We start from the raw sequence: 24,146 nt of genomic DNA, 5'->3' as shown, positions 1-24,146 counted from the left end.
ATCTTTAACGCAAGCACAATAGCTGCTAACTATAAATTGTGCGTCGGATAATTCTTTTCATGCGGCTTCAACTGTCCTGAGGCATAAGCTATAACTTTGCCTTTCTACATCAAAACACAACCCAGACCATTCAATGATGCATCACTATAAATCACAAATTCTTTACCCGATTCTGGCTGTACTAGCATTGGAGCTTCAGTTAAAAGGACTTTCAGCTGATCAAAACTTTTCTGACATTTCTCAAACCATTCAAACTTTACATTTTTCTAAAGCAATCTCGTCAATGGAGTCGCAATCATCAAAAAGACTTTTACAAATCATCTATAATAACCGGCAAGTCCCAGAAAACTGCTGACCTTAGAAACATTTCTTGGAGGCTTCTAATCTATAATCGTAGATATCTTGCTCGGATTAACTCGAATACCTAATGCTGAAAATATGCCCTAGAAAACCCACCTCGTGCAACCAGAATTCACATTTGCTGAACATAGCCAATAACTACTTATCTCGTAAAGTTTGTAGTACAATTCTTAGATGCTCAGCATGCTACGATTCATTTCATGAGTAAAACAAAATGTCATCTATGAACACAACAAGAAATCGATCTAGATAAGGCCTAAAAATCTGGTTCATTAAATCCATAAAGACAGTAGGTGCGTTTGTTAGTCCAAAAGGCATAACTAAGAATTCATAATGACCATACCTCATTTTAAATGAGGTTTTCAGCACATCAGAGTCTCTAACTCGCAACTGATAATAACCTGATCTCAAATCTATCTTTGAAAACACTGTAGCCCCTTTTAACTGATCAAAAAAATCATCTATTCTGGGCAAAAGATATTTGTTCTTGATCGTCACTTTGTTAAGCTGTCAATAGTCTATACACATTCTCATCGTGCCATCTTTCTTTTTCACAAACAAAACGGGGGCACCCCAGGGCAAGAAACTCGGTCTTGCAAACCCTCTGTCGATTAATTCTTGCAACTGAGATTTCAATTCCTTTAAATCTGGCGGAGCCATTCGATATGGAGCTATAGATATTGGCATTGTTCTTGGCACTAGCTCAATGCCAAACTCAACCTCTCGGATTGATGATAAACTTGGTAACTCTTTAGGAAACACATTTGGATATTCACACACAACTGGCACTGATTCTATCTTCTTTTCAGTCACTTTTGTATCAAGCACATAAGCAAAATAAACTTTGCAACCCTTTCTCACATATTTATGAGCTAACATTGAAGAAATCACTCCTGGTAAACAATTCAGATCATCTGACCCAATCCGGATAATCTCATTATTCTGACATCTCAAATCAATCGTCTTTTGTTTGCAGTTCACTATAACATCATGCAGCGTTAGCCAATCCATACCCAGAATTATATCAAATTCATCAAATGGTAACAACATCAGATCAGCCCGAAAACAAAAATCCCAAATCATAAATGGACAGTTCTTGCACACCTTATCAACTGGAACACATTTGCCTAAGGGGTTCGATACTCTAATTACAAATTTAGTAGACTCTACAGGCAAAGTCTTATTGGATACTAAATTCACATAAACATATGAATGAGTTGATCCTAGATCTATCAATGCAATAACTTTAATATCATAGAGAGTAAAAATACCGATAATAACATCTAGAGATGAGCTTCTTCATAAGCGCGAATAGCGTAGGCTCGTACAGGTGCTCTGGCTTCAGACCTCACAGCAGAGTCTTTGTTCATTCTCTGACTACCACTCGAATTAACAACATTTCTGGGTGGTCTACCTTTATCTACAGTGTTACTCAACCTAGTGTTTTGTACGGTATCTTGCTCAGCCAACTTAGGACAATTACGAATGAAATGATCCAATGATCCACATTTAAAACAAGCTTGATCATTCAATCTACAATCACCGGTATGATATTTTCCATAATGTCTACACTCGGGTCAGTTTTGTCTCACATTGCCAACACTGGCAATAGATGTAGCTTGACCTTTAGAACTTATAGGTTGCTTTTTACGATCCCTGATTAAATGTCCCACTGATGCATTAGAACGATTAAATGAATCTCAGAATTTCTTCGATGAGGATTGATACAACTACTCATTGATCCCTTTCTAGAGTCTCTAGCTTCTGAGTTTATTTTTCTCTTTTCTTTGCTGAGATCCTCGGCTTTACAAGCCCTTTCAACTAAAACAACGAATTCTTTGATTTCTAGAATCCCGGCTAGAAGTTTTATATCTTCATTCAACCTATCAACAAATTGCTTACACATAATCTCTTTAGTAGAAATATATTCCTAAGCATATTTGTTCAATCATTAAAATTCTCTTTCGTGCTCAGCCACTGTCATTCTACCCTGTTTCAATTTTAGAAACTCTTTATGCTTTTGATCGAGAAATCTTTGACTTATGTATTTCTTTTGAAATTCGGATTGGAAGAACTCCCAAGTAACTTGTTCTCTTGGAATCACTTATATCAATTTTTTCCACTAATGGTACGCATTATCTCTACGTAAAGATATTACACATTTGATAAACTCATCAGGAGTACAGAATAATTCATCGAATACTTGGAAAGTATTCTCGAGAAAAACCTCAGCTCTCTCAGTATCATCATCATCAACAGTAGCCCTAAACTCCTCAGCCCCATGTTTACGTATCTTATCTATTGGTGGCTTACTCAATTGAATCGGATCTATCACTTGCGGCACAGCTAGGATTTGTTGAGGAATAGGTGGGGGTGGAGGTTGTTAAGCAACAGGATTTGTTCGAACGAACTTTGTAAACCACTCACTCATCATCTGGAAAAAGGCTTTCTTAGCCAATGTCCCAGACATGGTCTTACATGTAATCACATCTCGATAACCTAATGTCATGACATTCGTATCCTATACTATTCTGGTTCGTACGGGACTTTTGGATATCGTAACTTCATCAATTCTTGCTCGTATTTGCTCATTCAACATTCATAGCAATTTAATGATAATGAAACATATATAATTCAATTCAAAGACATTTATCTGCATATGAACTTACCTCGTATATACACTGAACGGATTGGATCGACTACTCGATAACTTTCGATTTCCCCCGATCTAAATCCGATTTCTTCCGTTCTTGATCTATATACATTCAAAATTAACTCATTTATTCATTGATTCATTCAATTTAATCTACAAACACATATTTGGACATTTTTACACTTTAGCCCCTAAAGTTCCACATTTATTCAATTTATCCCTATTTCATAAATACACAAAATTCACAAAATTCAATAAAACTCATGTTTGGTCGAATTACCCTAATGCCCCTAGAAGCCCATATTTTTCATTTTTTTCACATTTCAACCCTTCAATTTACAAATTTCATAATTTAATCCTTATTTGATATTTTTGTCAAAAATCACTTTACAAAACATTAAAATCTATCAACAATTATTCATTTTCCATCATCAACATTCAAAAACATCAAGCTATCATCAATGGAAACTCACAAACTCATCAATAAATTTAGAAATTAGGGTATGGGCTAGCTAGTATTCAAAGCAACGATCTCAAAAACGTAAAAATCATCAAAAATCAAACTCAAAACATACCTTAATTAAGCGACACGAATGTCGAACCCTAAAAGACTTTGCAGCTCTCTTTATTTTCTTTGTTTTTGGTTGAAGAAGATGGAAAAATGATGAATTAAAATAGTTTTGTTTTATTTTAACTTAACTTAATTCATAGTTTACCATTTTACCCTTGGTTATTAAACCATTTAATCATCAAATATAAGGCCATTAATGTCCATATCCACTATCAATGGTCTAATATCAACAAAAGGACCTCATATTCAAACATCCATAACAATTAAACACATTTAACTAATAGCATGCAACTTTTGCATTTTACGCGATTTAGTCCTTTTATCAAATTGAGCTATTAAACGATAAAATTAGCTCACAAAATTTTCACACATATATAATCATATTATATAAACACCAATAATAATATTAAAATAATTTTTTGACCTTGAATTTGTAAAATTGAGCTGTTACAATATAAGTAAATAAGTTTCACAACCTTTTCTCACACATTTTTGTGCTGACATAGACGAAATCACTACAGGTAATCCACTCAACTCATCTGATTCATTTCAAAGGATTTCACCATTCTGACATTTTAGTTCAATAATCTTTTGTCTACAATTTATAACAGCATCATACAGAGTCAACGAATCCATACTCAGAATTACATCAAAATCATCAAATGGCAATAGCATTAAATCAGCCGAAAAACAGTAACCCTGAGTCATTGAAGGACAGTTCTTGGAAGCTTTATCAACTAAAACATACTTGCCTAAGGGATTCAATACTTTAATCATAAACTCAGTAAATTTAATAGGCAATTTCTAACTAGATACTAAATTCTCACAAACATACGATGTGTCAATCCAGGATCAATCAATGCAATAACATTAGTGTCGTAAAGAGAGAATGTACCGGTGATAACATCAGGTGACGACGCTTCTTCACGAGCACGAATAGCATAAGCTCTAGCAGGTGCTCTGGCCTCAAATTCATAGTAGAGTCTTTTGTTGTACCTCTACTACTAGTCACATTTCCAGCGTTTCAAGGTGGCCTCCCTCTAGTGGCTGTATTATCGGGTCTTACATTTTGGAATTGATCTTTCTTAGCTAAATCAAGACAATCCTGAATAAAATGATCTGGTGAACCACATCTGTAGCAAGCTTTATTACTTTTATTCCAGCATTCTCCAAGATGTGGCCTCCCACAATGTTGACACTCGGGTTTGTTGTACACTGCCAACACTCGATACTAATGTAGCTTAAGCTTTAGAACTTGAGTATTGTTTTAGACAATCTCTGTTCGAATACCTGATTGAAGCATTTGGGCGAGTGAATAAATCTCTAGATTTCTTTGACAAAGACTGATATGGTTTATTCATTGGTCTTTTTCTCGAGCCTCTTTCCTCTGAATTTTCTTTTCTCTTTTCTTTGCTAAGTTCCTCGGCTTTGCAAGCTCTGTCAACCAGGACAACAAATTCTTTCAAATCTAGAATTTTTGAATAGAAGTTTAATATCCTCGTTCAACCTATCAACGAATCGTTTACACATGATTTCTTTGGTAGAAACATATTCCCGAGCATACTTACTCAACCGCACAAAATCTCTTTCATACTCGGTCACCATCATATGGCCCTATTTTAATTCTAGAAACTCTTTGTGCTTTTGAGCAAAAATTCTCTAACTTATATATTTCTTCCAAAACTCAGTTTGAAAGCATTCCCAGGTTACTCTTTCTCTCGATACCATTGATACTAGAGTATTCACCATTGGTACGCAGTGTCCCTCAATAACGATATGGCACATTTTAAACACTCGACTGGAGTACATGACAATTCATCAAATACCTGAATAATGTTTTCAAGCCAAAATTCAGCTCGTGTAGGATCATCATCTATGGTAGCTCTGAACTCTTCAGCCCCGTGTTTTCGAATATTATCAACTAGAGGCTTATTCAGTCGTTGAAGTTCCATAACTTGAGGAGCTACTGGAATAGGTTAAGGATTAGGTAAGGGTGAAGTTTGTTAAGCAGTCGGATTTGTACGGACATATTGTGTGAATCATTCGTTCATCATTTGGAAAAAGGCTTCTTTAGCCTCTCCCTCGTGACTACTTGACACAGGTCTAGAATCAAATGGTGCTGCCCCTTGAGCGGGAGTTGGTGCATTACTCTCAACATCGTCAGCTACAACTTGATTGGGATCCATTTACTATACGAAAATACAGTTTAAAATTGTCAGGAGTCATCACACTTTCACAATTTATATATGGCATATATAGCTAGACTCTTACACGCTACGTTAGTTCGAGAATCAACTAAACAGTAGCTCTGATACCAATAAATGTAACACCCCTCAGTCATATTCAACCCCGAAATAGGGTTGCAGAGCATTACTGGACTTATCATACATTAAACATACATTTCATATACAACTTAAACAATTCATATATATTTTAATCACAAACAATCATATTGTCCCTAATTCGAGCGTATGAGGCCCTAAACATGCATTGAGAGTGGTTCGGGACCAAACCGATAACTTTGAAAAATTAAAGGACACCTAGAAAATTTTCTCAAAAAAAGGGGACACACACTTGTGTGGCCAGCCTGTGTGTCTCACACGGCCAACAGACACGCCCGTGGCACAGGTCGTGTGGACATTTAAAATGGGATCACATGGCCGTGTCTTAGCCCTTGTTTGACCCCATGTAAATCTCTAATTTGGGTCACATGGAAACACACACGCCCTTGTAGCTAGCCTGTGTGCCCTAAAAATAGCCATACATGCCCATGTGCCAGGCCGTGTGCTAGGCCATTCCAAACCTGTAGGGTATACGGACTCATGTCACACGGCCAAGTCACACCCCTGTCTGTGAGACCGTGTGGAGCATACTGACTTGATTTTAATTTCAACACCAGGGGACACACAGTCGTATAACATAACCGTGTGTCACACACGGATGAGACACACCCTTGTGTCTCTGCCCGTGTGGACAAAAATAGGCTATTTACCAAGCCATTATGCCACCCAAACTTGTGCTCACCTACATTAAACTCAAAGGCACCAATACATAGCATCAATAGGCATTTCAATTCAACCAATTCAAACATAAATCATGCACATTCAATACTCCCATTTTCTATACACACTAATCACAATACATGTCCTACCATTTATACCAGATTCACATTTACAATTCAATTAATTATACACTTCCAAATATGCATCATTTACCATAATTTCCCAAGCAGACCAATATCCATAAATCAACCATTTTATACACATAATGCCTATTACCATTAAGGATTACACAACTTTCATATACCTATCCAAGAACTCACAATCCAAGCCATATGTATACACATGATTCAAACATATCAAAACAACCCAAAATGAGCCATCACTCATGGCTATATATACAAACCAAAACATACACATTTACAAGCCAATTCAAATGGCTAAATTACTTCCAACACATAACCAAAATGACCAAAGTTCCTATACATGCCATATACTCAAAACATAAGCACAAAAAGTACCAAAGTGATAGTAGGATAGTGTGATGAAGTCTCCGACTATCCCCGAATCCAAGCTAGCTTTGAAGTCACTATAAAACATAGAAAAAAATAAACAAAGTAAGCTTTATAGCTTAGAAAGCTCGTATGAAATAATTAAGAAAATTTTACTATTCATTTACATTTTCAATACGTAACTCAAATTGCATCAAACATTAAAAACCAAGTTAACATGGAGTTTAACCACATAATAGATCATAAGCTCACAACTTCATTTGATTCATTACTCAAATAGCTTTTCGTACATACATGTACCGATACGTATCAATTTCTCACCAATTCACATCTTCAGTATACCCGTTGAACAATTCGAAATACAAATCAGATACTCAGGAGTCTCGTACACAATGTGCTCAAATCAAGGCCCGAAGCCAACTCAATGTGTCCTGCACCTGAAGTGCTAATATCATGGCCTAAAGCCAAATCAATGAAGCTCGCACCCAAAGTGCCAATATCATGGCCTGAAGCCAAATCAATGAATTTCCTAATGACACGTCACTAGTATCCTAATCTATTCCTAAGGTTCAATTGGGATTTTCAATGTCGAATCTTCGTCGAAAATATTCGTAGAGTTGAATTCACAATTCATACAATTTCAAAGCATTTAAAGCATAATTATATCAATGCTTATTACATACGAACTTACCTCGGACGTAGAAACGACGATACCAGTCAACTAATCTGAGACTTTGTTCTTTCCCCAATCTAAGTCCGTATTTCACTTTTATTGATCTATAAAATATCAAATTCAGCTTAGTTATATATCTATCTATTCAATTTAGTCCAAAATACACTTTAAAGCACTTTTAAACATTTGCCCTTATTGTTTCACCATTTTTACAATTTAGTCCTTATTTCACAAAATAAAAAATTCATGAATTTCAAGACTAACCAATGCTAGCAGAATTTCTCTAGTAATCATACAAGCCCATATTTTTCATTTGTTTGACATTTTAACCATTATATTTCTACATTTCACAATTTAATCCCTAATTTGTATTTTTACTAAAATCAATTTATAAAACTTGTATAATTCATAACAAACATTTATAATCTATCATAAAACATCAAAACACACATGTATTCATCAATGGAAACAGTCAAAATCTTTAACAGTTTTGCAAAATAGCCCCTAGGCTAGCTAGACCTAGCTACAACGATCTCAAAAACGTAGAAATCATTAAAACGGGACAAAATTAGACTTACATGCACCAAGATTGATGGTCGAACCTTAGAAGCTCTTTTAATGGTGTTTTGTTTCCTCAATTTCGGCTAGATGAAGAAGAAACAAGATGATACCTTATTTTTCTTTAATTAATTTATCATTTAATTACCAAATTACATTATTAACCTTCATAAAATCATTAAAATTTCACCTAACTATGCCCATAAATGTCCACCCAAAATTTGAAATGGTTTAATTAGCATTTAGGTCCGCCATATTTAAAAACCAAGCTATTTAACACCTTTAACTAATAGAACACAAATTTTGCACTTAATGCGATTAAGTCCTTTTTATCAAATTGACTAATCAAACAATAATTTTTTTAAACAAAACTTTCACACAACCATTCAATCATACTGTAAACATTAAAATAATAATAAAATAAATATTTTGACCTTAGATTTATGGTCCTGAAACCACTGTTTTGTTTTGACTAAAAACAGGTTGTTATAGTCTGATATTAAAAATCAAAAGTCGATTACATATTGTGCTAGAATTACGTCTTTAATTACATTATCTTCTTTATATTTTTCCACACTAATCTCGTGTTTTTCCCATGCTCAAGCACTATTTAGTTGTTTTACTTTCATATTTTTTTGTGTATTTATTTTGTTACTTGAGGACAAGCAACGACTTAAGTGTAGGGGAGTTTGACCTGTCACAATTTATATCATTTTGAATATTTAGAATATTGTGTTTAATTTATAAAAAAAATAAGTGTTTTTACACAAGTTTGAGTAATGCCATGACCTAATGGGCTAATCAGGCCTAGGGATGATCTAACGGCTTCATTTAGTGTGTAGAGCACTATTTTCAGGCTTAAAACATGAATGGCGGCAGCAACGTTGTGACACCGAGGAGTGATGTCGACACACCAGACTTTGAAGCCAAAATATTCACATTCAAAAGGCAGTGTTGCGAGACCGGTCATATGGTGTTGCAACACCAGGCGACGATCAAGAATTTTAATTAAGGGTGTTTCATCCACACAATGTAATTTAATTAGTTTTTAGGGCCGTTAATAGACTAATTAGGTCAGATCATAAACTCTACAATTAGATATGTTTAGCCTCAGTTTAAGAGGCTTAGCCAAGTAAGCCGTTTAGTTAGTTTTAGGTTTTTATTTCAGTGTTCATTTTTTTTTCGATTTAGTCCTGAAACAATTTTCTTTATTGCCTAATTTGGATTCAAATTCAATCCAAGCTTTCAATTAAATAGTTTTTACTTATTTCTTTTCATTTTCCAATCGCAATCAGAGTTATCTTCGCAACTGTTAAAGGAAATCCTACTTTTGTATGCAAATCGATATCAAAACAAATTTTTTTTCCTATTCCTTTCTTTTATTTAATTTGTTGTTTTGCATGTTGAATATGAATTTAGGGATTATTCCATCTAGATCCATGAGTGGCTAATTTCCTTAGGGAGATTAACGAACAAATGTGTGACTAATTAACGAATGAATTAGGGTTTAAATTCGAGTTAGTTGGCTTAAATTATGTGCATTTAAACCCCAAGAAGTGATGACCTTTGTAACACCCTAAAACTTAGGGTTAGAATTTTTGAGGTATGTGTTTAGGATCAGTGCGTAGGTTGAGCAATTGTGTTTGTTTCCGAGTTTTGATGTCAGAATGAGCCTGCTAGTTTGGTGGTTGGACGTGTGTTAGTTTACCTCTAGGTTTTGGGTTCAAATCCTTATATGTGTTTTAAGCAATTATTTTTTATAATTTATTTTAGAATTGTTTTTAAAATTTTAAAATACTTATTTATTATTTTTATTTTATCATAAAAAAATCTCACGTTCTCCCTCTCCCACACTTCTTTGTCTCACCATTCTCTTTTGATTTATTGGAAGTTTTCTTTCTCTTCTATTGATCAATTTTTTTTATTTCTTTAGGGTTTCAAATTTGTTGACATTAGTTACTACTTCTCTAGTCGTTTCTTGATTCTTTGAGTGTTGTATCGGGTAACTATCATCCTTTGGGTTATTAACTGATTTATTTTGTTATTGTTTTTGAATTGCTTCGTCGATCTCTTATAAATTGGTATGTTTTTGGAATTGAGGTTTTTGAACAATTTGATGAAGCGAATCGAACGATTATTGGTGCTTGATATTGAGTTCTAAGGTGTGTGTTCGGAAACTCTTCAAACTCATTATCGAATTGCTAATTGGGTTTTGTAGAATTTGGAAATTTTTGTATGTTTTTGAAATTATGTGGTTAGGGGTTGAATTGATAGTGAAATGAATGTTTTCTAATTGGGTTCAGTGTGTCTCAGTATTGTCAATGTTAGGGATGGATTTGCTTAGGAATAACATGATTTTCAAACTTTTTTAGGGTGGTTTCGTGACCACACGGGCGTGTGCCGCACTCAGGCGGTTCATACAGCTGTGTGAAGTTGGGAATTAGGGTTTTTGGGCAAATTTTGGTACCATGTGGCTGTGTGGCTTTGATTCGAGGATTTTTAATCGACAATCACACGGGCGTATGTTTTGAGACACTATCGTGTCTCTTAGACATATGGATGTGTGAGATTTCCATACGGCCATGTCTACTTTGCATCTTATTTTGGCACATTTGGACTGTGAGTTATATGGGCTATTCACACGGCCATGTAACTCAATCATATGGGCGTGTGTAGTTTTCACACGGACGTGTGGGCTTTCACACAGGTGTGTTGTAACAGCCCGATTTAGACCCTAATTGAAATGGTGGTTTCGGGACCATGAATCCGTGTTAAAAAAATATTTAAAATTTTTTTTAAGCCTGAGGTTGAGATTGAGATTAAGCCCGATATGACATACGAAGAAGAACCAATTTGTATTTTGGCTCACGAGATTAAAGAGTTACGAAATAAGAAAATTTCATTGGTTAAAGTACTGTGGCATAAACATGGAGTTGAGGAAGCATCATGGGAGCCAGAGGATGCAATGAGAGAATGCTATATGAACCTATTCACCAGTAAGATTTTCAGGGACGAAAATCCCTAAGGGGAAGACTTATAATAGCCCGATTTAGACCCTAATCGGAATGGTGGTTTTGAGACCACGAATCCGAGTTAGAAAAATATTTAAAAATTATTTTCTGTGATTATTTTGTGTGAATTTATATCCGTGAAATTTTTGTGATTTAATTTTGTCGTTTAGGTATCCGATTAAATAAAATGACTTAATTGCGTAAAAGGAAAATTTGGTGGTCATTTCTAAAAGGAACCTAATTCTTAATGGATTTCTAAATTGGAGTGTTTATGTTGTAAATATTCCATTAGTATATTGTTTGGACGGTATTAGGCTTATAATATAAAGTTTGTATATTAATTTATTAAGGTTATATCGGTGAATTAAGTTTTAAGTTATTATATGTTATACATAATATATATAATAAAACATAAAATAAAGTTAACATTTATGTTATTTTCATTGTTATTGTCGAAACAAAATAAAAGAAAAAGAAACTAGGGTTCGGTTGCTTTCCAAGCTCAATCAAGGTAAGAGTTCAGCTCGATTTTTGATAATTTTTACGTTTTTGAGATCGTTGCTTCGAGTACTACAAACCTATGCTTGAATTTTTTTATTTTGGTGAATATTTTGAGTTATGCCATTGTTGAGAGCTTGTGATTTTTGTTGTTTGATAATGAAATATGAAAGATATATTTTAGATTAACATATTTTGTATTGGAGTTTTTGATAATTTTGAGTAATTATGACTAAATTGCAAAAATAATAATTTGAGGAACTAAAATACAAAATAAATAAATTATATGAGCTTGTATAGACATGGGTAATATTCGGCCTAGCTTGGATATGGAGAAATTTGGTGTATTTTGTGTTTTGTGCAATAGGGACTAAATTACAAAAATTATAAATGTCAGGGGTAAAATGGTAATTTTTCCATTTATGTGTTTTTGGACTAAATTGAATGCAAATATGTTTGAATGAACTTAATTTGAATATGTTTAGATCAAGAACCAAAGAAATTGGATTTGGATCGAAAGAAAACGAAAGTCGTCGACTAGCTGCCATGTTCCGTTTTATAACATTCGAGGTAAGTTTATAAGCAAATAGACGGGTTTAATTATAGTTAAATGCTATATATATATATATATATTCTACTATGAAATGTATGAATTTATATTTGTTATGGCCGAATATGAAATGGCTTGACAACTACATTTCTGAATTCATTTTGACCAAGTTACGACATCCGAAAACCCCGTATGAACCTTAAGAATAGTTAGGATATATATTTCATGACATAGGATTCTGATTTATGTGTACGAGTAAGACCATGGCATTGATATGTGATTCTGATATATGTGTGCGAGTAAGACCCTGTCTAGAACAGTGGCATCGATATGTGATTACATGTAAGACCACGTTTGGGATGTTGGCAATGTACGATATATGTGTGATTATACGAGTGTCCTACCCAATTCTGAATGGTTCATTGGGCAAAGGTAAATTAAGTTCGAATGTGTAAAACAAGTTATATGCTAGGTATGAATTAACTTGTTACCTACTTGAGGTAAGGTAAGTAAATACCTTGGCTATTTGTTACAAATCCTGTAAAATGCAAACATGTGCATGTGATATGTATATTTGGCTTTGTGAATGAGTAGTAAGCATGTTATGAATAGTCATTATATTTGTTTATATATGATGAGATATGTTCAGTTATATGATTAGTATGTGTATATGAGATTATATTGTGGCACATGTGCTTATGAGTCTATGGTGTGTGAACTAGGATTATGATGATTATTTGGTTGTGAAAGTAAAATGGTAAAATGATAATGTAGCTACATGAACATTCGATCAAAGTGATATTTAAGTATGAATGTATATGTATTATGAACTTTATATGTTTGGATTTAAATGTGTTATAATATTATAATTTGTCTTGGTTTAATTCGGTTGACAATGTTATCAAGTTGTTTATTTGCTTATAACTTACTAAGCTTCAAAAGCTTACTCTGTGTTTTATGTGTGTTTCTATTTTATAGATTTTGGATTCAAGTTACAAGCTCGGGGATCGTTAGCAAAGTCTATCACACTATTTACAGCTTCGGTATTTAAAGAATCAAACACAAATTATGGCATGCATAGGCTAGAACGTGTTTGAAAATGTTGGATTTTGGTTTTTGTATAAAGGTCATGCAAAAATGGCTAAAACTTTAATTGTTAAATTCGGTTATGCTAAGTTCAGTTTATGTCCACTTTGGTTATATAGTTATGTGCCATGTATGTGTGATGTTGTGTTAGGTACCACATGCTTTGAAAATGGTTTGCTTGTTATGTCTAAATTCGGTTCTATATGCTTTTGGTTAAATGTTTATTGAGCTTGATAGTTGATAAATATTGTATATGCTTCATGGATAAATTTAGCCGATTTTGTGATATGTATTTTATGTTAAATGTAATCATTATTTTAGGTAAGCTGCATATACTATATATGTGCATCATTAATAGGTTCGGCTATTGCATAATGTATTGAAAATATATATGTTTGTTTATTAAATTATATAATATGATTGTATATGTAAATTTGGTTGTCATGTTTGATTTAGGAGTATTATGTGAATTGGCAATAAAGGTATATGGTTATTTCGAACATGGAAAGTTTTGACGTGTTGGAACTTAAATTTACAAATCGAAAGTTGGGTTGATAGTAAAAGTTATATGCTAATAAATTTGGTTAAGCTTGTTAGTTAAACATATATATACGATTATATTAAGGGTAGTATATGTGTATGTTATTCCATTTACTTATTAAGATTTATGCATATGAATCTATAAGGTAAAATGAAGAAGAATGAACTCTTGAGCATAGAATGGTCATATATTCGGGTAATGCAATGAAATAAAAGACCATATGAATAGTAGATTTTGTATTAATAAAACAAATGAGTATATATATGACATAATTAATTGAGGTTCGGTATTTTTGTAAATAAATTATTGCCCCATAGTTGTTTATGAAATATTTTATATGTGTAGTAGCAATTCGGCTTTGGGAAGTGTTTTATTTTGAAAAACATGTTGTTTGATAATGGTTACTCATTGAGATTAAAACTTATAGTATCCATACACGATGTTAATACATGATTTATTGAACTAAAGCTTAAAAGTTAATTATGAATTGTTTTTTATCAATAATGCCTCATAACCCTAATTCGGTGATGAACACGGGCTAGGGGTGTTATATTTTATTGGTATCAAAGCTACGGTTTAGTTGGTTCTAGGACTAACGTAGCATGTGTGAGTCTAGCCATACATGCCATAATTATATACTACGATAGTGTGATGACTTCTGACATTTGAAAATGTGTTTTCATATAGTAAATGGATCTTGACAGAGCTGTAGTTGATAATGTCGAGAGTGTACCACCTACTCCGGTGCAAGGGACAGCGCCAGTTGATTCTCGACCGTTTTCTAGTAACCAGGAAGGAGAGGCTAGACAAGCCTTTTACCAAATGATGAATGACTGGTTTACTCAGTATATCCAGACTAACCTGACTGCACAACAACCTCCACCCCTAACTAATCCATCTTCGATGCCTGTTGTATCTCAAGTAAGTGATCCGTTGAGATTGTATAAGCCTCCTGTTGATAAAATTAGAAAACACGAGGCTGAAGAGTTTAAAGCTACTGATAATGATAATGCTAAGCGAGCTGAGCTCTGGCTTGATAATACTATCCATGTGTTTGATGAGTTGTCCTATACCCTAGATGAATGTTTGAAGTGTGCCATATCTTTGCTTCGAGACACAGCATATCACTGGTGGAATACTCTATTATCAGTGGTTCCAAGAGAGCGGGTCACCTGGGAATTCTTTCACACTGAGTTTTGTAAGAAATATATTAGCAAGAGATTTATTGATCAGAAGCGTAAAGAATTTTTGGAGCTAAAACAGGGTCGGACGACCGTGACAGAATATAGGCGAAAATTTGTGAGACTCAGTTAGTATGCCCGATAGTGTGTTTCTACCGAAGCTATAATGTGTAAAAGATTTAAAGATGGGTTGAACGAAGACATTAAACTGTTAGTTGGCATACTTCAGATAAAAGAGTTTGTGGTACTTGTTGAGCGAGCCTGCAAAGCTGAATAGCTTGAGAAAGAGAAAAGAAAAGCTGACTTTGAAGCTAGAGACTCGCGTAAGAGATCATTCAGTAAGTCAGTTCAGTCAACACCAAAGAAGTTCCGAGATGATTTTAGCCATTCAAAAGCCACTTTGGGTTATTCTCGACGAGATCAGAACAGACTACCGGTGAGCTCAAGAGCTACTTCAGTAGCCAGTGTGGGTAATGTCAGATCAAATCAACCTGAGTGTAAACACTACTGTAAATGACATCCCGGTAGTTGCAGATTGCATGACTGGGCCTGTTTTAAATGCGGATCAACAGATCATTATATTCGAGATTGTCCAAGGTTAGCTGAAGAGAATCCAGCGCAGAACACGAGATTGGGTAATACTGCAGCTCGGGGCAGACAATCTAGAAATGCGCGTAATACGAGTGGCAGTCAGAAAGGAATTAAAGATACAGCAGTCAGATTTGAGGCTCATGCACCTTCCAGAGCCTATGCTATACACGCACACGAGGAGGCTTCGTACCCATATGTCATTACTGGTGCATTCACTCTCTATGATACTAATGTAATTGCATTGATTGATCCTAGTTCGATTCACTCTTATTTCTGTGAGACTTTAGTATTCAACAAGATTCTACCTATTGAGTCTAGGGCCGGTGTGTTATGGTTGATAAAGTGTGTAAGAATTTCCCTTTAATGATTCAAGATTTGTGTTTTTCGGCTGATTTGATGTTGCTGCCATTTGATAAGTTCGACATAATTCTGGGTATGGACTGGTTGACTTTACATGATGCTTTTATGAACTGCAAGAGAAAGACCATTGATCTACCGAGCTGGAATAATGAGGTCATTCGGATTGAATCTAGTGATTTGAATGTTCTACTAGCAATGATTTCTTCGATGCTAGCTTACAAATATGTGAAAAAAGGTTGTGAAGTTTATTTTGTCTATGTGCTTGACAGTAAAGTGGCCGAAAGAAACATTGAATCAGTGCCAATTGTATGTGAGTATCCAGATGTGTTTTCTGAAGAATTACCGAGTTTGCCACCTATTCGGGAGGTAGAGTTTGGTATTGAGTTAATGCCTGGGATGACTCCAATATCCATAGCACCGTACAGAATGGCACCTATAGAATTAAAAGAATTAAAAGAATGGCACCTATAGCGACTGAGTTTCTCTCCGTGGGGTACACCTGTGTTGTTTGTGAAAAAGAAAGACGGAAGTATGAGAATGTGCATCCACTATAGATAGCTTAATAAGGTGACTATAAAAAATAAGTATCCGTTTCCAAAAATTAATGATCTGTTTGACCAACTGAAAGGGGCTACTGTGTTTTCAAAGATAGATTTGAGATATGGCTACTATCAGTTGTGAGTTAAAGACTCCGATGTGCCAAAGACTACCTTCTGAACGAGGTATGGACACTATGAGTTTCTGGTTATGCCATTCGGACTTACTAATGTACTGCTGCTTTCATGGATTTGATGAATCGGATCTTTAGACCGTATCTAGATTGGTTTGTGGTCGTGTTTAGATATGACATTTTGATCTACTATCGTAATGAAACTGAACATGCTAAACATTTGAGACTTGTATTATAGACTTTGCGAGATAAGCAGTTGTATGCAAAGTTCAATAAACGTGAGTTCTGGTTAAGTGAAGTTGGTTTTCTGAGTCATGTGGCATTAGCATCAGGTATTCAGGTTGATCCGAGCAAAATTTTAGCTATACTTGATTGGAAACCTCCTAAGAATGTTTCTAAAGTCCAAAGCTTTCTAGGACTTGTTGGTTATTATAGATGGTTCGTGAAAGGTTTCTCTATGATTGTAGCTCAAATGGCAAAGCTATTACAGAAAGATGTTAAGTTCGAGTGGTCAAAGAAGTGCCAGAAAAGTTTTGATCAGTTGAAAGCCCTTTTGACTGAAGTTCCAGTGCTAGTTCAACCAGAATCGGGTAAAGAATTTGTTATCTATAGTAATGCATCTTTAAATGGTTTGGGCTGTGTTTTGATGCAGGAAGGTAAAGTTATAGCTTCTGCCTCGAGACAGTTAAAGCCACATGAAAAGAACTATCCAACACATGACCTAGAATTGGCAGCTATTGTGTTTGCATTGAAAATTTGGCGTCACTATCTATGCGGTGAGAAATGTCATGTTTATTCTGATTACAAAATCCTGAAATGCTTGATGACTCAAAAAGATCTGAATTTGAGACAATTCCGATGGTTAGAATTGTTAAAAGACTAATGTTGTTGCTGATGCTTTAAGCCAAAAATCACTGTTTGCTTTGCGTGCAATGAATGTTCATATGGCCATGTCTGATGATGGTTTGATAGTAGTTGAATTGAAAGCTAGACCGTTATTTGTTCAACAAATATGTGATGCCCAGAAGGTTGATAATGAATTATTAGCAAAACGAGCTCAATGTGAGACAGATGCTGATTCAGAATTCAGAGTTGATGCTGATGACTGTTTGAGATTCAGAAACTGAATATGCGTTCTGAGGAATTCAAAATTGATTCAAATGATTTTGAATGAAGCTCACAGCAGTCGGTTGTCTATTCACCCAGGTAGTACAAAGATGTATAATGATCTGAAACAGCTTTACTGGTGGCATGGTATGAAATGAGACATTTCTGACTTTGTTGCAAGATGTTACGTTTGTCAATAAGTAAAAGCTGAACATCAGGTACCTTCTGGAATGCTTCAGCTGATCATGATACCTGAGTGGAAGTGGGATAGAGCTACTATGGATTTTGTATTTGGTTTACCGTTGACACCGAGCAAGAAAGATGCAATCTGGGTTGTTGTGGATAGATTGACTAAATCGGCTCACTTTGTTCCAATACATACAAACTACTCGCTTGATAAGCTGGCTGAATTATATGTTTCTCAGATTGCGAGATTGCATGGTGTGCTTATATCTATCATTTCGGATAAAGATCCAAGTTTTACATCTAAATTTTAGAAGAAACTACAAGATGCACTAGGTACAAGATTACATTTCAGCACTGCTTTCCATCCGCAAATAGATGGTCAGTCTGAGCGAATCATTTAGATACTTGAGGATATGTTGAGATGTTGCATTCTCGAGTTTAAAGGTACGTGGGAACGATACCTACCTCTGATGGGATTTGAGTATAATAATAGCTTTCAGTCAAGTATCAAAATAGCACCTTATGAGGCTTTGTATGATCGTAAATGTCATACAACATTGTACTGGACTGAGCTCAATGAAAATAAGATACACAGGGTCGATTTGATTAGAGAAATTGAACAGAAAGTGAAAGTAATCCGTGAAAGTCTAAAAGCAGCATCAGATCGTCAGAAATAATATACGAATTTGAATAGTAAAGATATAGAGTTTCAGACCGGAGATAAAGTTTTCTTGAAAGTCTCACGTAGAAAAAAATCCTCAGGTTCGATCGTAAAGGCAAATTGAGTCCGAGATTCATTGGGCCGTATGAGATTATAGAGCGAATTGGGTCAGTTGCTTACAGACTATTGTTGCCACCTGAGTTAGAAAAGATCCACAATCTATTCCATGTTTCGATGCTTAGTAGATATCTATCTGATCCTTCACATGTGATTAGTCCGTCTAAGATTGAGATTAAGCCCGACATGAACTACGAAGAAGAACCGATTCGTATTCTGGCTCACAAGATTAAAGAGTTACTAAATAAGAAAATTTCGTTGGTTAAAGTACTGTGGCATAAACATGGAGTTGAGGAAGCAACGTGGGAGCCAGAGGATGCAATGAGAGAACGCTATCCAAACCTATTCACCGGTAAGATTTTCGGGGACGAAAATCCCCAAAAGGGAGACTTGTAACAGCCCGATTTAGACCCTAACCGGAATGGCAGTTTCGGGACCACAAATCTGAGACAAAAAATATTTAAAAATTATTTTCTATGATTATTTTGTGTGAATTTATATCCGTGAAGTTTTTGTGATTTAATTTTGTCGTTTAGGTATCCGATTAAATAAAAGGACTTAATCGCGTAAAAGAAATTTGGTGGTCATTTCTAAAACGAACCTAATTGTTAATGGCTTTCTAAATTGGAGTGTTTATGTTGTAAATATTCCATTAGTATATTGTTTGGAGGGTATTAGGCTTATAATATAAATTTTTTATATTAATTCATTAAGGTTATATTGGTGAATTAAGTTTTAAGTTATTATATGTTATAATATATATAATAAAACATAAAATAAATTTAACATATTTGTTATTTTCATTGTTCTTGCTGAAACCAATAAAAGAAAAAGAAACTAGGGTTCGGTTGCTTTTTAAGCTCAATCAAGGTAAGAGTTCAGCTCGATTTTTGATAATTTTTACGTTTTTGAGATTGTTGCTTCGAGTACTACAAAACCCATGCTTGAATTTTTTATTTTGGTGAATATTTTTATTTATGCCATTGTTGAGAGCTTGTGATTTTTTTGTTTGATGATGAAAAATGAAAGATATGTTTTAGATTAACATATTTTGTATTGGAGTTTCTGATGATCTTGAGTAATTAGGACTAAATTGAAAAAATAATAATTTAAGGGAAAAAAATGTGAAATAAATGAATTATACGGGCTTGTATATACATGGGTAATATTCTGCCTAGCTTGGGTATGGAGAAATTTGGTGTATTTTCTATTTTGTGCAATAGGGACTAAATTGTAAAAATTGTAAATGTTAGGGTAAAATGGTAATTTTTCCATTTATGTGTTTTTGGACTAAATTGAATGTGGATATGTTTGAATGAAATTAATTTGAATATGTTTAGATCAAGAACCAAAGAAATCGGATTTGGATCGGGGGAAAACGAAAGTCGTCGACTAGCTGTCCTATTCTGTTTTATAACGTCCGAGGTAAGTTTATAAGCAAATAGATGTGTTTAATTGTAGTTAAATGCTATGTATATATGCTGCTATGAAATGTATGAATTTATATTCGTTATGGCCGAATATGAAAAGGCTTGACTATTACATTTTCGAATTCATTTCGACCGAGTTATGATGTCCGAAAGCCCCGTATGAGCCTTAAGAATAGTTAGGATACATATGTCATGACATAGGATTCCAATTTATGTGTGCGAGTAAGACCATGGCATCAATATGTGATTCTGATATATGTGTATGAGTAAGACCCTGTCTAAAACAGTGGCATCGATATGTGATTACATGTAAAACCAGGTTTTGGACGTTGGCAATGTACGATATATGTGTGATTATCTGAGTGTCCTACCCAATTTTGAATGGTTCATTGGGCAAAGGTAAATTGAGTTTGAATGTGTAAAATGAGCTATATGCCAGGTATGAATTAACTTGTTACCTACTTGAGGTAAGGAATGTAAATACCTTGGCTATTTGTTACAAATCTTGTAAAATGCAAACATGTGCATGTGATATGTATATTTGGCTTTGTGAATGAGTAGTAAGTATGTTATGAATAGTCATTATATTTGTGTATATATGATGAGATATGTTTTGTTATATGATTAGTATGTATATATGAGATTATATTGCGACACATGAGCTTATGAGTATATGGTGTGTGAACTAGGTTTGTGATGATTATTTGGTTGTGAAAGTAAAATGGTAAAATGATAATTTAGCTACATGAACATTCAGTCAAAGTGATATTTAAGAATGAATGTATATATATTATGAACTATATGTTTGGATTTAAATGTGTTATAATATTATAAGTTGTCTTGGTTTAATTCGGTTGACAATGTTATCTAGTTGTTTATTTTCTTATGACTTACTAAGCTTCAAAAGCTTACTCTGTGTTTTCTGTGTGTTTCTATTTTATAGATTTTGGATTCAAGTTACAAGCTCGGGGATCGTCAGCAAAGTCTATCACACTATCTACAACTTCGGCATTTAAATAATCAAACTCGAATTATGGCATGCATAGGCTAGAACGTGTTTGAAAATGTTGGATTTTGGTTTTGTATAAAGGCCATGCGAAAATGGCTAAAACTTTTATTTTTAAATTTAGTTATGTTAAGTTCTGTTTATGTTCACTTTGGTTATATAGTTATGTGTCATGTAAGTGTGTTTTGTTAGGTACCACGTGCTTTGAAAATGGTTTGCTTGTTATGTCTAAATTCGGTTTTATACGCTTTTGGTTAAATGTTTATTGAGCTTGATAGTTGATAAATATTGTATATGCTTCATGGATAAATTTGGTTGGTTGTTTGGTATGTATTTTATGTTAAATATAATCATTATTTTAGGTAAGCTACATATACTATATGTATCCATCATTAACAGGTTCGGCTATGGCATAATGTATTGAAAACATATATGTTTGTTTATTAAATTACATAATATGATTATATATGTAAATTTGGTTGTCATGTTTGATTTAGGAGTATTATGTGAATTGGCAATAAAGGTATATGGTTATTTAGAACATGGTAAGTTTTGACGTGTTGGAACTTAAGTTTACAAATCAAAAGTTGGGTTGATAGTAAAAGTTATATGCTAATAAATTCAGTTAAGCTTGTTAGTTAAACATATATATATGATTATATTAAGGGTACCATGTGTGTATGTTATTTCATCTACTTATTAAGATTTATGCATACGAATTGATAAGATAAAATGAAGAAGAATGAAATCTTGAGCATAGAATGGTCATATATTCGGGTAATGCAACGAAATAAAAGACCATATGAATAGTGGATTTTGTATTAATAAAACAAATGAGTATATATATGACATAATTAATTGAGGTTCGGTATTTTTACAACTAAATTATTGCCGTATGTTGTTTTTGAAATATTTTATATGTGTAGTAGCAATTCGGCTTTGGTAAGTGTTTTATTTTGAAAAAACATGAGGTTTGATAATGGTAACTAATTAAGATTAAAATTTATAGTATCCATACACGGTGTTAATACATGATTTATTGAACTAAAGATTAAAAGTTAATTATGAATTGTTCTTGATCGGGAATGCCTCGTAACCCTAATTTGACGACGAATACGGGTTAGGGGAGTTACACGTGTAGGCTTTCACACGGCCATGTGGCCTTGTTTCGTTCTGAGTCACGTTTTGACTCATTTAATGCCTCTGTGTATTCTGAACCCCAGTTAAGCCTTAGTAAAGATGTTTGGGACTCTAATCAGTTCTGACTCGTGCATTTGTTCACAATTATGGAGTTAAATTAACGGTTTGTTTGAGTGTGAGTGAGTTTTGATTTTGTTTGGTTGGATGGTTATGCATTTGGTATATCTGTTTGAGGTTCTGTGATCGAGTTTTCGTGTATGTAAGTTAATCTGTTACTGAAATTGGGCAACTGAAACCTGTGTTTCTGCTTCTGTATGTCTATTGTATGTGTGGACATTTTTGCATTTGCATTAATGGTTGGCATTTGGTAACGAAGAGAAGGAAGATTGTTTGCCAGTTTTAACTGCAATCTTTTGTATAACAGTTTACCGTACTATACTAAATATATACTAGCTCAACTGTATACCTTTACTTAGTGGCTTAGTTCCACATTATGGTGTGTAGGGTGGATGAACCTTTTATGGTTCTATGTGATGTGCAGGGTGGACGAGCCTTCTGTAGCCCTAATGTTGTGTGCAGGGTGGTCGAAGTGGTGTTCGGATGGTTGGGTGGGTTTTTTTTTTGACTTTTTGCATTCGGTTTGCATTGAGTATATGTGTCTGATTATGATTCTTTTTAAGATTATTTGCAAATGTTTCTACTAATTTGATTATAACGTGTGTTTGAGACATTGGTTCTGTGGTTTGGTATTGTATATTGACTTATCGGTGTAAGATTTTCGTAAGTGACCATCATACAAATGCTTGTCTAAAATATTTATGGTGTTATCCCCTTTTTTACCAAATGTTGTGTTTTAGACTCACATTGAGCTCGCGTAGCTCACCCCCTTAGTTTTCCCCTTTAATGTACTCTCGTGTTCTGAAGCTGGACTCGGCATGCCAGAAGTCTCAGAGTGATACATTTTGAATCAAGCTAATAATTTTTTTTCTTCAGACCTTAAGTTATTAAACTATTTTGGACTGTTAACGTTTTATATGAATTGTAGTATAAATTTTATTTTGAACTGCGGAGTTATACTCTTGAATGTTTTCAACATAACTTAAATTTACTATTTTGAATTCTAAAATGTTAAACGGTTTAGTTCGAATCAAGCAAACTACATTCGAAATGAGATTTTAACAATTCGTTTTGTACAATTACTTTTAGATCACTTCAATGGTCAGTGTGACCTCTGAGATCTGGTCTAAACTTCTAGGACAGGTTTTGGGGTGTTACAACCCTAGGAAGTAGTTTAGGATAAATGAGATCGAGAGATAATTTTACCGAGTAAATCATAATTTATCCTGTCAAGAAAGTGAAGTCAACAGATAAGCATGTATTGGTCAATTAGTAAATTACTTCGAGGCCAAGAGGTAATAATTGGTTAATTAACTCGATGAAACTCGAGTTCTGAAGTTAATTAGGCACACTGAAGTAAGTTAATCTTCTATCTACTTAATTGGATTTAATTTCGATTGTTAATTGGTTGTCTTAATTTTAGATAATTTATGTTATTTTAGATAATTTATGTTAATTTGGTTTTTTCGTAATATAATTTAGATTACTACTATTTAGTCCTATTAGTGTAGAAGATAAATTTAAGTTTAATTCAACCTCCCTTAGGTACGATCCTCGTAATACTTACC

The sequence above is a fragment of the Gossypium hirsutum genome, chromosome A11 (genome assembly GCF_007990345.1).
Source record: "Gossypium hirsutum isolate 1008001.06 chromosome A11, Gossypium_hirsutum_v2.1, whole genome shotgun sequence".
Classification (NCBI taxonomy): domain Eukaryota; kingdom Viridiplantae; phylum Streptophyta; class Magnoliopsida; order Malvales; family Malvaceae; genus Gossypium; species Gossypium hirsutum.
This window is presented reverse-complemented; position numbering follows the sequence as displayed.